Genomic DNA, 14348 nt, shown 5'->3' with positions numbered 1-14348 from the left:
ATTCTTTAGAAGGATTGTGTTTAGTCTCCATGTATTTGGGCTCTTTCCAAATTTCCTCTTGTGTTTGAGTTCTAGCTTCAGAGCATTGTGGTCTGAAAATATGCAGGGAATGTTCTCAATCTTTTGATATTGTTTGAGACCTGATATGTGACCCAGGATGGGATCTATTCTGGAGAATGTTCCATGTGCACTAGAAAAGAATGTGTATTCTGATGCTTTGAGATGGAATGTTCTGAATATATCTGTGATGTCCATCTGGTCCAGTGTGCCATTTAAGGCCTTTATTTCCTTGTTGATCTTTTGCTTGGATAATCTGTCCATTTCAGTGAAGGGAGTGTTAAATTTCCCTACTATTATTGTATCATTGTCTATGTGTTTCTTTGATTTTGTTATTAATTGGTTTATATAGTTGGCTGCTCCCACGTTGGGGGCATAGATATTGAAAATTGTTAGATCTTCTTGTTGGGCAGACCCTTTGAGTATGATATAGTGTCCTTCCTCATCTCTTATTATAGTCTTTGGCTTAAAATCTAATTGATCTAAGGATTGCCACCCCAGCTTTGTTTTGATGTCCATTTGCATGGTAAATTGTTTTCTACCCTCTCACTTTAAATCTGAAGGTGTGTTTGGGTCTAAAATGAGTTTCTAGCAGGCAGCATACTGTTTGTTGTTGTTGTTGTTGTTTTAATCCATTCTGATACCCTTTGTCTTTTGATTGAGGCATTTTGCCCATTAACATTCAGGGTAACTATTGAGAGATATGAATTTAGTGCCATTGTATTGCCTGTAAGGTGACTGTTAATGTATATTATCTCTGTTCCTTTCTGATCTACTACTTTTAGGGTTTTCCTTTGCTTAGAGGAGCTCTTTCAATATTTCCTGTAGAATTAGTTTGGAGTTTGCAAATTCTTTCTGTTTTTGCTTATCCTGGAAACTTTTTATCTCTCCTTCTATTTTAAATGATAGCCTAGCTGGATATAATATTCTTGCCTACATATTTTTCTCATTCAGTGCTCTGAATATAACTTGCCAGTTCTTTCTGGCCTGCCAGATCTCTGTGGATAAGTCCGTTGTCAATCTAATATTTTCCCAGGCTGCTTTTAGGATTTTCTCTTTGTTGCTAAGACTTATACATTTTACTATTAGGTGATGGGGTGTGGACCTATTCTTACTGATTTTGAGGGGGGATCTCTGCACCTCCTGGATTTTGATGCTTGTTCCCTTTGCCATATTAGGGAAGTTCTCTACAATAATTCTCTCCCATATACCTTCTAGACTAAAATATTATTTATTTATTTCTAGAATAAAAAGTTATTCTAATGTTGTTTTGTCTTACGGTGTCACTTCTCTCTCAAATTCTCTCCTCATGGCCCGGTATTTGTTTGTCTCTCTTTTGCTCAGCTTCTTTATTGTCTGTCATTTGGTCTTCTATATCACTAATTCTTTCTTCTGCCTCATTTATCCTAGCAGTGAGAGCCTCCATTTTTTATTGCATCACATTAATACGTTTTTTTATTTTAACTTGGTTAGGTTTTAGTTCTTTTATTTCTCCAGAAAGGGCTTTTATCTCTCCACAGAGAGTTTCTCTAATATCTTCCATACATTTTTCAAGTCCAGCTAGAACCTTGAGAATTGTCATTCTGAATTCTAGATCTGACATATTACCAATGTCCGTGTTGATTAGGTCCCTAGCCTTTGGTACTATCTCTTGCTCTTTTTTTTTTTTTTTTTTTGGTGATTTTTTTCTGCCTTGTCATTTTGTCCAGATAAGAATATATAAAGGAGCAAATAAAATACTAAAAAAGGCAGCAAAGCCCCCAGGAAAATGTGCTTTAGCCAAATCAGAAGAGACCCCAAATCATGGAGGGAGAAAGGGGATAAAAAGAAGTTCAGAAAAAGAAAATTAAAAAAAGAAAACAAATAAAGAAAAAAAAACAAATTATATATATATATTAGACTGGTGTCTAGAACAGGGTTCCCCACTTTATTTTAGGTGTATTTTGGTCTCTTAGAAGAAACTACCTCCCAAAATGTTAAAGAATGAAAAACATATATAAGGGTAAACACAATGAAGGAATGGTATATGAGTATAAAGATGAAAAAATTTTTTTTTAAGTTTCTAAAAAAGGAGTTGATAAAGTAAGTAGGTTGGGAGAATAAAGGAAAAGAAAGTGGAGAGAATTTTCTCAGGCTGGAGACTAGAACAAGCCCGGAGATACATTTAAGGTGTATTTTGATTTATTAGAAGAAGTTGTACCCCAAATTTTTTAGAAGAAAATACCCTATGTGTATACAAAAAATAAAATTAGGTACAATGAAGGATAAAATATGACTATGGTATTGAAAGTTCAAAAAATATTATTTTTTATGAAAGGTATTGTTAAGATAAACTAGTTAAAAATGTTAAAAGAGGAAAGGGTAAAAGTTAAAAATATATTAGAAGAAAAAAATAAAGTTAAAAAATTAATTAACTGCAAGACTAAAGAAACATGGGGAGAAAGCCATGAATTCCACGTTTTGCTTTCTCCTCCTCTGGAATTCCGCTGTTCTCCTTGGTGAGTGAATTTGGTATTGGCTGGATTTCTTGTTGATTTTCTGGGGGAGGGACGTGTTGTAGTGATTCTCAAGTGTCTTTGTCCAAGGTGGAATTGCACTGCCCTTTCCAGGGGCCAGGCTAAATAATCCACTTGGGTTCACTTTCTGGAGCTTTTGTTCCTGAATGCTTTTCATACGTTTTGGAGGACAGGAATGAAAATAGCAGCCTCCCAATCTGTGGCCTGGAGGAGCCAAGAGTTCAGGACCCCACTCCTCAGTGCACCCTCAGAGAAAAGCGCTCAATCACTCCTGCTTCCCTGGCCTCTTGCCACGCTCTGAGCTCACCCAGCCTGTGACTGGTTCAAGGTAACCCTTAGTTGAGTGCTTCCTCCTCGGCTCTGTCTCTGTAGCCATCTTCTCCGCTCTAATACCTGCGAGTGCTGCGACACTCAGACACCCCCGATCCTTCTGTGACCCTGTGGGACCTGGGGCCATGCTGACCCCACGTGGGCTTCACCCCACTTTAGCCTCTAGAGCAATGTCACTCAGTGGAGCAGACTTTTAAAAGTTCTGATTTTTTCTCTTTTGCTCTGCTGCTTGCTGAGAGCCAGCCCCTCCCACCACAGTCTATCTTTCCATTGCTTTGGATTCACTTTGCCGCTGGTTTCTTCAGAAAGTGGTAAATTTTCTGTTTCTAGAAATGTTGCTCTTCTTCTCTTTGATCTCCTGTTGGATTTGTAGGTGTTTGCAATGGTTTGATAAGCTATCTAGCTGATCTCCTATTACCTGATGATAATCTCAGCCTGCTACTTCTCCACCATCTTGACTCCTCCCCATCAGGTTTTTTTTAATCCCACATTTTCCCTTCAAAAGAAAAATAATCTCTTCTTATTCTGGAACTGGGAATGATGAGTTATGAATGAAAATATTAATATCAAATAGATTAAGATTAATACATTTTGAAATGCATTAAATTAAACAATTGTTATTTATTGGTACTATACAATGCATATAATTTTATATCATATAATACTGTAATGATGGCTAGAAACAATAATTAATTAAAAAACAGTCTTTTAATGTTTAAATTATCAATGTTCTCTTTATTTTGAAACTATAAGATTTTCTGTGATTTACTTTCCATCTAGGAAATATTAAGATGATATGAAAAACCCTGTTCAGAAAACTCATAAATTGAAAATTATTCCTAAATAAGTCAGGTATGAGTTTTCAATTTGTAAAAAAGCTATAATAAATATGAGAATGATGGGATGCCTGGGTGGCTCAGTCAATTAAGCCGCTGCCTTCAGTGTAGGTCGTATTCCCAGAGTCCTGGGATCAAGTCCCACGTCAGCCTCCTTGCTTGCTTCTCTCTCTGCCTCTGCCTGCCTCTGCCTGCTGCTCTTCTTACTTGTGCTATCTCTCTGTCAAATAAATAAATAAATATTTTTAAAAAAATAATAATAATACATAAATAAATATGAGAATGACATCTGGAAATAGTAAATTTGAAAGTATAGTAAAATGGAGTTATATGAATTCCATTTATGTAAAGATTTATTTGGTACGGGCGCCTGGGTGGCTCAGTGGGTTAATGCCTCTGCCTTTGGCTCAGGTCATGAACCCAGGGTCCTGGGATCGAGCCCCGCATCAGGCTCTCTGCTCAGCCTCTCTATCTGCCTCTCTGCTTACTTGTGATCTCTCTTCTGTCAAATAAGTAAATAAAATCTTAAAAAAAAAGGTTTATTTGGTAGATTAGAAATTTATTCATTTAAGCACAATTGAGATACTCTCTCCAAGAAAATATTCCACAATATTTATATATCAATCACCCCACAATTATATACATGTCCCATGAGAAAAGAGGCTAAACTAGTAAACTACTTTTTAACTTAAAGGAATTACTTATATTATTTTAATTTATAAATGTATTAATACATGGAATATCAATTACTACACTTTTTACATTATACAATTTATTTTACTGTTATTTTATATTACTTTACTATTATTTTGCTGTTATATTTGTTTTTATCTTTCCAACATTATCTGAATAAGTTGACTATGCTATCATCTCACTATATTTTCAGGACTCCATGCTTTGTGAACACCTGAATAGGTTCATTCTTTTGTCCTCTGTTGACATATTTATAATAAGTCCCTTGGAGAATTTGTGCACTCTGAGAACACACCTACCAAGAGACAATTCCAAAACCTGACTCCAGTCCAGATATCCTCCTGTCACAATTTTATATTCAGTTCCATCTGTGACTTATCTAAGAAGTAAACTCATCATTTTCGCTCCAAAATATGTTTCTTTTTCTTGCCTACCACATTAATACCTCAAATATGCCAAGAACTTTTGTCCTCCCAGACTTCTTTTCAATTTATAGTTTCCATTTCTACAGCCAATTATCCTTGGCAGATAGTAATCTTCTCATGGCCAGACAATCACAGTAGAGTTCTTTGTAGTGTTTCTGTTGCTTCTGTTTCTAGTATAGTCCCCACCAAACAGAATTTCTCAGAAGTGATTTATATAAATATCACTAAATGTACATCTCATAAAGTACAATACATAAAAATTGGATTTCATACATTTAAGCTTTTCTGTAGGTTTGGTTGTTTTTTGTTTTGTTTTGTTTTCCCATCATCCCGATCCCCACACGTTTGGCTTGCTTTTGTCCACATTCTTATCTTGGTTTTGTTTAACAAACCAGTCATTTTGCACATTCTATTATATTTGTTTTTCTTTCAAGAAATTTTGTTCATTCAATTTCCCCATATACAAATGTCTCCTAGGTTTTGCACTTTTGGCTAGTGCTTCTGTTGGAATTTGTGCTGGTTCTTTTGCCTTTTGGAATAATTCTGTGACCATCTCTGCAGTACACTGAACCTATGAAACTGGTCCCTCCAGTGCCTTAAAGTGGACAATCTTCCCCTCAGCTAAAAGAAAGCCCTGGCAGGAAATCAGCTGTCATGGGAGAGGTCAGGGTTTCAATCTCCCCCACTTTCTCTCTGCCACGATGTAGAGTGAACATTGGCTGTGTTCTTTTTGCTCACAGACACTACTCTTGTCAGAAAGCTCTTCTCACACAAATACAGATTTTGCCAATTTCTAATGGTACCAGTCCCTCTGTTGGCACATAGATGGGGGTAGTGATGCTCACTGGGCCCTTCCTTATTCCTTCTTGTCATCTTTTTGTCCTGAAGAATTATAGTTTAAATCAAAACTTACCTTCTTGAGCCACCTGGGTGGCTCAGTCATTGGGTGTTTGCCTTTGGCTCAGGTAATGATCCCAGGGTCCTGGCCTTCTTGGGCCACCTGGGTGGCTCAGTCGTTGGGTGTTTGCCTTTGGCTCAGGTAATGATCCCAGGGTCCTGGGATTGGGCTCCCTGCTCAGTGGGAAGCCTGATTCTCCCTCTCCTACTCCCCCTGCTTCTTTTCCCTCTCTCACTGTGTCTTTTTCTGTTGAATAAATAAATAAAATTAAAAAAAAAAACAAACCTTCCCTTCTTATTGTAACTTTTAGCTTCTTTTTGTAATGGTCATTTTCTTTTTTCCCTGCCTGTGTTTATGTAGTTTGTAAGAGTTTCAAGTTCTGTCATGTAAACTTCATGCTATTTCACATCATACACCAAAAATAATGCAGGAGAATGGATATCTTCATCACTCTGGATAGGGAGAATTCCTAAACAGACCCGAAGAAACAGACCCTAAAAAAAAAAAAAAAAAAATGACTGCAATAAAAGAATGTTTTGTATGCTTCATTTGTTTAAAAGTCACCATCAGTTGAAACTACACTGGAGTGATAGGACTTAGGAAAGCAGCTGCCTGTGGGAAAGAGGCGTGAACACTGATTGCTGGTCTGACATGCTGGCAGTATTCTGTCTCATTATCTGGTGGCTATGCAGTTGTTACCTTTGTATCAATCTCAATGGTTTACAAATACTTTTCGCATGCTTTTCTTTCTTTTTTATGCCTCAACTGAAGGAAAAACTTAAAATCGATCTATTATAATTACTGATAAGACAGAGGGGATAATAAAACCATGTCCTTGGAAATGTTAAAGAGAATGCAGTCAAAGCAAGAATAGAAACAAACGAACGAATAGGCTATAAATACAGGTAAATATTTTTTAAGGCAGGAGGAATCAGATCTTTTTAGAGTCCTCATGTGGTAACTATTTTCTAAATGAGGAGTAAGTTGAAAATTCAGATAAAGGATAGTGAAATTTGTAAAGAATGGGAAAGTTCTGACCATTATGAGAAATAGAAAATTAAGCAAGTGACAATAGTCTATGTAATAAAGAGTCTGAGTTGTTTTTGATGTTTCACTACTGACCCTTTTAAGCCACCACTCCTTCCTCTTTCCCTTCTGCTCCACATCTACCAAGCTAATAAGGAATCCTGAGTACTCCCTCCTTTGACTTTGTGCAGAAGTTTAATCATGCAAGTTGTGCCTAAAATACATATGTGGAGGTGTCACCCTGGACCTCTTTAGCCACCATGAAAACCTCAGTCCAATTTCCTTTCCCTGACTTCCTGAAATATTTTCAGACTAACTTCAGAGGCCAGCAGCATTTTGTGAGTAATGAAACTTTCATACTCTTGGCACCTGTCAAGCATCATCCACTTCAATATCCAAACCAAATTTTGGATGTGGGAATGGGAATTGATCCCATCACTGTGGGGAGATTATTATGATAGGATTGATGAGTAGCACTGACAGCCCATGCAACAAATGACCATACAATGACAGTGGTCCCAATGGTACCAATTTACTATATGGAACAAGAGTCATCTGTCTAGATTTGGGTAGGAAGACAGTTGAATACACCTGTAGTTGAGACTGTATAAGACAGGTATACCTAAAGGACAAGTAGCCCTCTGGAAGGTTAAACTAAACTTATATTTAATAACATCTTAAGATTGAGTAGAGTGAGTATAGAAATTGACTGATGGGGGTGCCTGTATAGCTCAGTCTATTAAGCACCCTACTCTTGATTTTGGCTCGGGTCATGAGATTGAGCACTGAGTTAGGCTCCTCCTCACTGAGTGTGGAGCCTGCTTGAGGTTCTCATACTCCCTCTCCCTCTGTTTCTCACCTGACTCATACACACTGTCACTCTCTCTCTCTCTCAAAAAATAAAAAATAAAAAAAATAAATTTGACTGATGAATACAGAGAAAGTAGAGCATCAGTGGAATGAAAGCCCCATGAGACAGAAAGCTGAACACTGGAGTATGTGCTACCGCTAACAACTTCAAACAAAGTGCTACAGCTACCATCATCCTGAAATATTTCTCTAAAATGTTAAATATAAGGGCACCTGGGTGTCTCTGTCATTAAGCATGTGCCTTTGGCTCAGGTCATGATTTCCAGGTCCTGGAATGGAGTCCTGCATTGTGTTCCTGCTCAGCGGGAAGCCTGTGCTTGTGTTCCCTCTTTTGCTGTGTCTCTCTTTGTCAAATTAATAAATAAAAAAAAAAATCTTAAAAAACAAATTGTTAAAGTTAGACATCTGTATGTATATTGGCAAGACGAGATGACAATATTCTACAGATGACATATTTGTAGATATTGGCAGCTACAGCAGCACAGAAGAGGTCATAGGAGTTGAGAAAGAAGAAGCTGAGAGATGAGAATTTTGGTAGATCATTACTTTGGACTTTGATGTCATATGGCATAATAATTTATAAACATATTTTCATATTTAACATATTAACATATTAAACATATTTACAAAACAGATCCTCAAGTCTTTCTATATATGAAATGAGCAAACAAAAATATGAGAGTGGTCTACCTGAGGAACAAAGGTCTTCAACGCAGCGAGTTATGTGAAAATGGTGAGGGGAGGTCTTAAAGGAGAGTTAGGAAAGGAGGGACTGATGAATGAACTGATACACATGTAGCATGGTAGGTGAAAATGTGTCTTTGGAAAAGATACATGTGAAGCTGAAATTTGAGGAAAATAGTTTTCATTTGTGTTTAGGAATATTACAGAAGATTATAAGAAGTATTCAGAACATAGTGGAGTTATTAGTTGATGATGGGTAGTTAGAGAGGGCATTAGAAGGGATTATGGAAGGTAAAAATGATTTGAAGGATATGTCACAGGTGTGAGAAATACAAAACAGTGTGGGAATGGCTTGTAACTAATTACAGAGGCTTACATGTGAAAGCAGATTGAAGAATCCAAGCATGTAAGCCATGAAAGGTTTAAGTGGTGAGTTACAATATGACTTAAATAAGTAATCCTGTTTCCTAGGGGATAGGAACTTGAGTGCTATTGAGAACTGTAGAGTGGCCACGCAATGTGCTTTGCAATGTGACACAGTTGTGTCATGACCTAGCATTCCTTAATATCCAACATAATGAACGTCCTCAGAGAGTCAGGGCATATGCCATTATTTCCAGGATTGTGTCAGGAAAAGAACTCCACCTTATTTGAAGAGATTATCAGGAGCATGTAGAGGCACTTCAGCCTGGGGGTTTATTGTGAAGTTGAAACTCGGTTTTTTGCTTTGCAGGATGGGCTCCTTGCCATGTGACATTAAGACAGGGTAGGAGAACAATAGATACACTGGAGGTAAAGAAGAGGCTTGACTGATCTATTTGTCTTGCCAGAACCCAGCACAGTTCCATTTGGTAAACAAATGAGCTGAGAATTCTAAGACTCTTACAGATTAAAGAAATAAAGGAATGTGTGTATCAGGCTTACGTTCATTACATTATAATGTAATGTATATATCAGGCTTACATTCATTACATTATAACAGGAAAGCTTTATTTGTATTTCAGGTTTGAAAAAAGAAAATTTATAATATATATTTTTTAAATTTTTAAACTTCAGTAGAAAGAAGAAAAGGGAATAGACTGTAGTCTCAAATAGCAAGTATCATGCTAAGATTTATTTTTATTTTATATATGCACACATGAGAGTGTTATGTATGTATCTGTGTATATGCCTGCACACACATATATGCATATGGTTCAGAAAGCGATAAAATAACATAATCTCTAAACAGTTTAAGAAATGTTCTATAACCAGTGTCTTTGGGCTCCAAACTGTGCCTCAATCAGATCTTATTCCTGTCACTCTTCTGTTCTGAATAATGTGTGAATGATTCCAGCTTGGTTCTAGCAGGTATCTTTGTTTTACATGAAAGAGTAGCAACTGTTCCTTTGCGAGAAACGTGTCCCCGACTAAATGGCCTGAACCATAGCCCATGATTCAAAAAGTTTTCTCCTAAATGCCTGGTCCTGGTTATCTGGAAAATTAAATGTGTCCACTAGGCTGCTGTGGCCAGCTATGCAGATCTGAAAGGAATGTAGTTGCTTTGTTATATGGGCATAACTCAAGCACATTCTTATACACTGACCTATGTTCCCTTGATGAGTATGGTGATACTTTCATTGGATCTTGAATTGTTGCCAGTAACCCAGCTAGCTATTTGGTCTGCTTTTCGGAAAACAACAGAGTAATGATTAAAACATCTTTTTTTTTGTGGATCACGTGAACTGTGGGGGGTAAAAATCAGCAAATACTGATTGAATCACATGAATCTCTCATGTAGATGCTCATAGAAGGAACTTTCCTATGAAAGCATCAACTGGAATCAAGCTGTGGATGGAAACTGAATGACTCATATTGCTTCCAAAACAGCCTGAATCTATCTTTGTAAGGTATATGACAACACATCTACTATCACAGACTGAGCACAGTACTGTTGGTTTCAAATGTATAGGTTACCACTGCATGCCAGACTTAGGATTCCTGCCAAAGTTGACCTGGGTGTCCTGCAGTGAGGGAGGCTTCATTGCACCGTGTCTTATCCTTGCCTGCTTCTGACAGATTGACCTTTGATCATTTCTCAGAATTATCAGTAGTATGTCACTGCTGTTGACAGCTTTTCTGATTACTGTTGCTGTTCTAGTCTGATTAGTCAAATTGATAGGAAATACTTGCAGGAATGATTTTTGGTAGGTATTATTTAAGATAAATTTTATCAGTAATAACTTCCCTTTGAGTCCAGGTACACTAAGGGTAAAAGGACTCCTTATTGTCAGTCTGTATTGCCAGTTATACTACTTATCAGTCTGCTAAAGGAAAGATTTGGATAAGGATTATGTGTACAACCAAGAAACATATATTTTACTCTACATATATTAAAAACTTCATTAACTTTTCATATGTAATTTTATTTTTGCCTTTACTTTTATTCCATATAAGCAGAGGCCGTATTTCAGGTGATTTCCCCTCTATTTGGAAAAAAAAGCTCTATTGGATTGTGGTGCTCATGGGTCAACTTTTTATTAAGTTCTCCTTTGCTAAGATAAATCAGCAAATAGTTAGTAATATCCTACTATCTGATTTTACAAGGATGAAATTCAGACTCAAAATCCTGATTTTGACTGCTACTCACCTGTGGTCATAAGAGTGGCTCCAAGTAGAATGATCTTCTTTAACAGCTATCTCTTCCTAAAATAATTATGCAAATCAAATTACCATTAAGTTTTGCTGACATAAAACAACAGAAAGTTATTAGATCATGAGTCAGTAAGATTCAGTAGATCTGGGTTAGACTTTTCTAACCCGATCTGTGCTTTCCCATAATCAGCAATAGTCTATTAAGGCAGGTACACTGATATTAACTGGGTTTATTCATATACGTAAAGCCAACTATCTCTTGCTTGACGTAGGATGGCTTTGACTGTAACACTTCTATTCCACATGTTTTCATCCTTCACTAAGATAGCTCATGCATATTATCATAGAAAAGGCAGAAAGCTGGAGTAAAAGCAAATCCAGTCACTGAAGTGTTTTGTAAATGTTGCTTGTGTAAAAATCTACTAACATCCTATTGACTAAAGCAATTCCTAAATAGCAATTTTCGTAAAACCGGAGTCAGAATTGTAGGCACTACAAAATTACACTGCAATGGTGAATACAGATGGTGGTAAAGCTTCAGAGCTGCTTCTGAACTCTATTATACTACCTCTCAGACATAAATGTATATTCTTAAGAATCCGTGTTATAGACTGTTTGACCAACTACATAGACATTTATTTATTCATTCACTCAATGAACATTTATTGAGCTATTAGCATCTACTAGACATCTTTCCAGGAAATTACATATAGTAATGAACAAAAGATTTCTAAAAATCAAAAACACTATAGTACATAAGTTTTATTAGGTTGTCACATATAATAAATTACTATGAGAAAAATAAAATAGAACAGAAAGTTTGTGTGGGAGAGTTGTAACTAAAGTAGTGTCGGTTGCTCTTACCTATGCAAAGCAGTGCAGAAAATGAAGAAGTGAAAATTGAATTTGGGAGAATGAAAATGTTATTTGCAGAAATGTGAAAAACTTGTCAAGAAGGAGGTTGTCCATTCTTCTAATGGCCACAGCATTCTTATTTCAAAGTCTGAAAATGCCAAGAGTTAATGACAGCAAATTTTATATATTGCATATAGACATGTAGGCATGTAGGCATGCATTTGTATAATAACCTTGGAAAATATTTTGGCACCTATCAAAGCTGAAATTGTTTATAACTGAGAAAATACTAAGTCCATTCCTGGGTTAATCCCAGAAGATATCTTGTATATGTGTCCTAGGAGCAAGGCCAGCTTCTAGAGTGTTGTTTGTTCACAATGTATGGAATTCTCTGACTTACATATGAAATTGGCCTCCTCACGCAGAAGGCAAGAAGAGAATCAAGAAAGAGGTATTCCACTCTGATAAGAGAAAGAAATGAAGGGACAAGAAGGAAAGGAAAAGGAGAAAAGAAAAGAAAGGGAAAGACCTTAAAGCCAAAGTGGGAAATGGTGTATCTCCTATAACAAGCTTCTATCCCTCTTCAAACCAGTTTGAATTTCTGCCTTTTTTCTTGTCTACTCACTGCCCCTTTCCACCTGCTGGGCATAACTCCATCACCTGTGAATCATATCCTAGCATTTTATACTAATATACTAGTGTTAAGAGTATAACAATATAGCACTTTCCCTTGGAATTTACAATAAGCTCCAGCATTCAAAGCTTTTAAGAGTATGCTTCTTAAACAAATTGTTGATAGTTGATTTAGATATCAGAGCTCGCCATTTAATATGACTATTATTTTGCAACTAGCTTTCTACAAAACATAGTTTCCATTTTCCTGAACTGAGTACAGTAAAAATCTCTTCACAGGTTTGTTCAAAGAATTAAACAAGACAATGAAAGTTTATTTCCTGGAAAATTCTAAGGTAATATGTAAATGCAGTGACTATGGGAGTTTTATGACCGGATGTATATGTAGGTTATATGCAGATGGTGTAAGCATGTGGAGTATATGATCATGATGTGAAATGAGAATTTCACTGTGAATTTGTAGATCTATATTTCATAAAATATAAACAGATGCACAAAGATGTTTTTGGGCAATCTGATTTTTTTTTTTAAATTATCACTTGAAAGTCCTTTGGATAAATATAGGGTTAGAGAACTCAGTAAAAAAAAAAAAATACATAAATGCTAAAACTGATTCAAGATTTAGATATAATAGTATTTGGGTGGTATGAAAATAATGACTTGGTCTTATGAAAGTATTTCATAGAGAGTCAGATCCTTGACTTACAGTTAAGCTATTCTGAAGTCATAAGTAAAAGTGTTACCACCGGGGTGCCTGGGTGGCTCAGTGGGTTAAAGCCTCTGCCTTCAGCTCAGGTCATGATCTCAGGTCCTGGGATGGAGCCCCGCATCGGGCTGTCTGCTCAGCAGGGAGCCTGCTCTCCCCTCTCTCTCTCTGCCTGCCTCTCTGCCTACTTGCGATCTCTGTCAAATAAATAAATAAAATCTTTAAAAAAAAAAAAAAGTGTTACCACCTTAACCAACCCTTTAAGCAGAAAAATTGTTATTCTGCTCTTTTATCTTTTGTTTCTGTTTCTTTCTCTTAGAAAGAGGCTTTACAGAATTTGGTTACCTTAAAAATTAGTTATTTTGGGGGATATCAGTATTCCAGCAGACACTGAATGCTGAAAATATAACTCATAATCCTAAAGAAAAGGCCTAAGCAAAATAACTAAGCATACAATATCTACTTCTCTAACTTTTTATGCAAAGTGACATATTATTAATTTATATTTAGTATCATTATTTGTGTTTCCCCTTGATTATCCCAACTTATACACAGTCTGGTCTAATTTACTGATATTGGCCTTTAGCAGAAAATCTTGCTAATGCATTCCCATCTGTAGGTACATATGCTTTCAGACATTTCTTTCAGACTACAGAAGGTTAATATATACTGCTAGAAAAAAAAATTGCCTTTTTTTTTTTTTTCATTTTCAGGGAAGACAGGGAGATAAACACCTATAGGCAGATCTCTACCTACAGGCATGAATATGTTTTAAGAGAAAATCTCTTAAGTTTTGCAAGATGCTTTCAGAAGAAATTCTTTAGCGTGTTAGCTAATTACTATTCTGTTCTGAAAAAATGTTTACTTTGAATATACTTGGAGGTTTTCCAATTCCTTTACTGTATTGCAGTCTGTTTGCTCACATTTTCAAGAGATAAAAGGAATAAATGGAACATATTTTTAAAAACATTATTCTAAGGTTTTATTAAAAACAGTATCTTTACTCTTGGTTTTAAATTTCAATTGATGGATTGGAATAAATGTGAGCTTTCAAAATCTCAGTGCAATCTGTTCAAAATAATGATTGAATAAAAAGTAACTACATGGCTTTTATTTCAGAATGTTTTTAAAAATTTGTTATTGAGGGAATAAATATTTATAGTAAAAATAGTTTATTTTGACTCA

General features: G+C 36.1%; 1 long non-coding RNA gene across 1 annotated transcript; it reads right to left on the bottom strand.

The window, feature by feature from the left end:
- Positions 1 to 10961: 10961 nt before the first annotated feature.
- LOC309862980 lies at positions 10962 to 12165 on the bottom strand. The gene is made up of 3 exons (XR_014310831.1): positions 12115 to 12165; positions 11834 to 11972; positions 10962 to 11020 (listed from the first exon to the last, which is right to left on the bottom strand). It is a non-coding gene; the product is annotated as an uncharacterized lncRNA (long non-coding RNA).
- Positions 12166 to 14348: the final 2183 nt, after the last annotated feature.

This window comes from Mustela nivalis, assembly GCF_964662115.1.
Source record: "Mustela nivalis genome assembly, chromosome: 4".
Taxonomy (NCBI): Eukaryota; Metazoa; Chordata; class Mammalia; order Carnivora; family Mustelidae; genus Mustela; species Mustela nivalis.
Note: the sequence above shows the minus strand (reverse complement) of the source record. Positions and strands in the feature narration are given on the sequence as shown.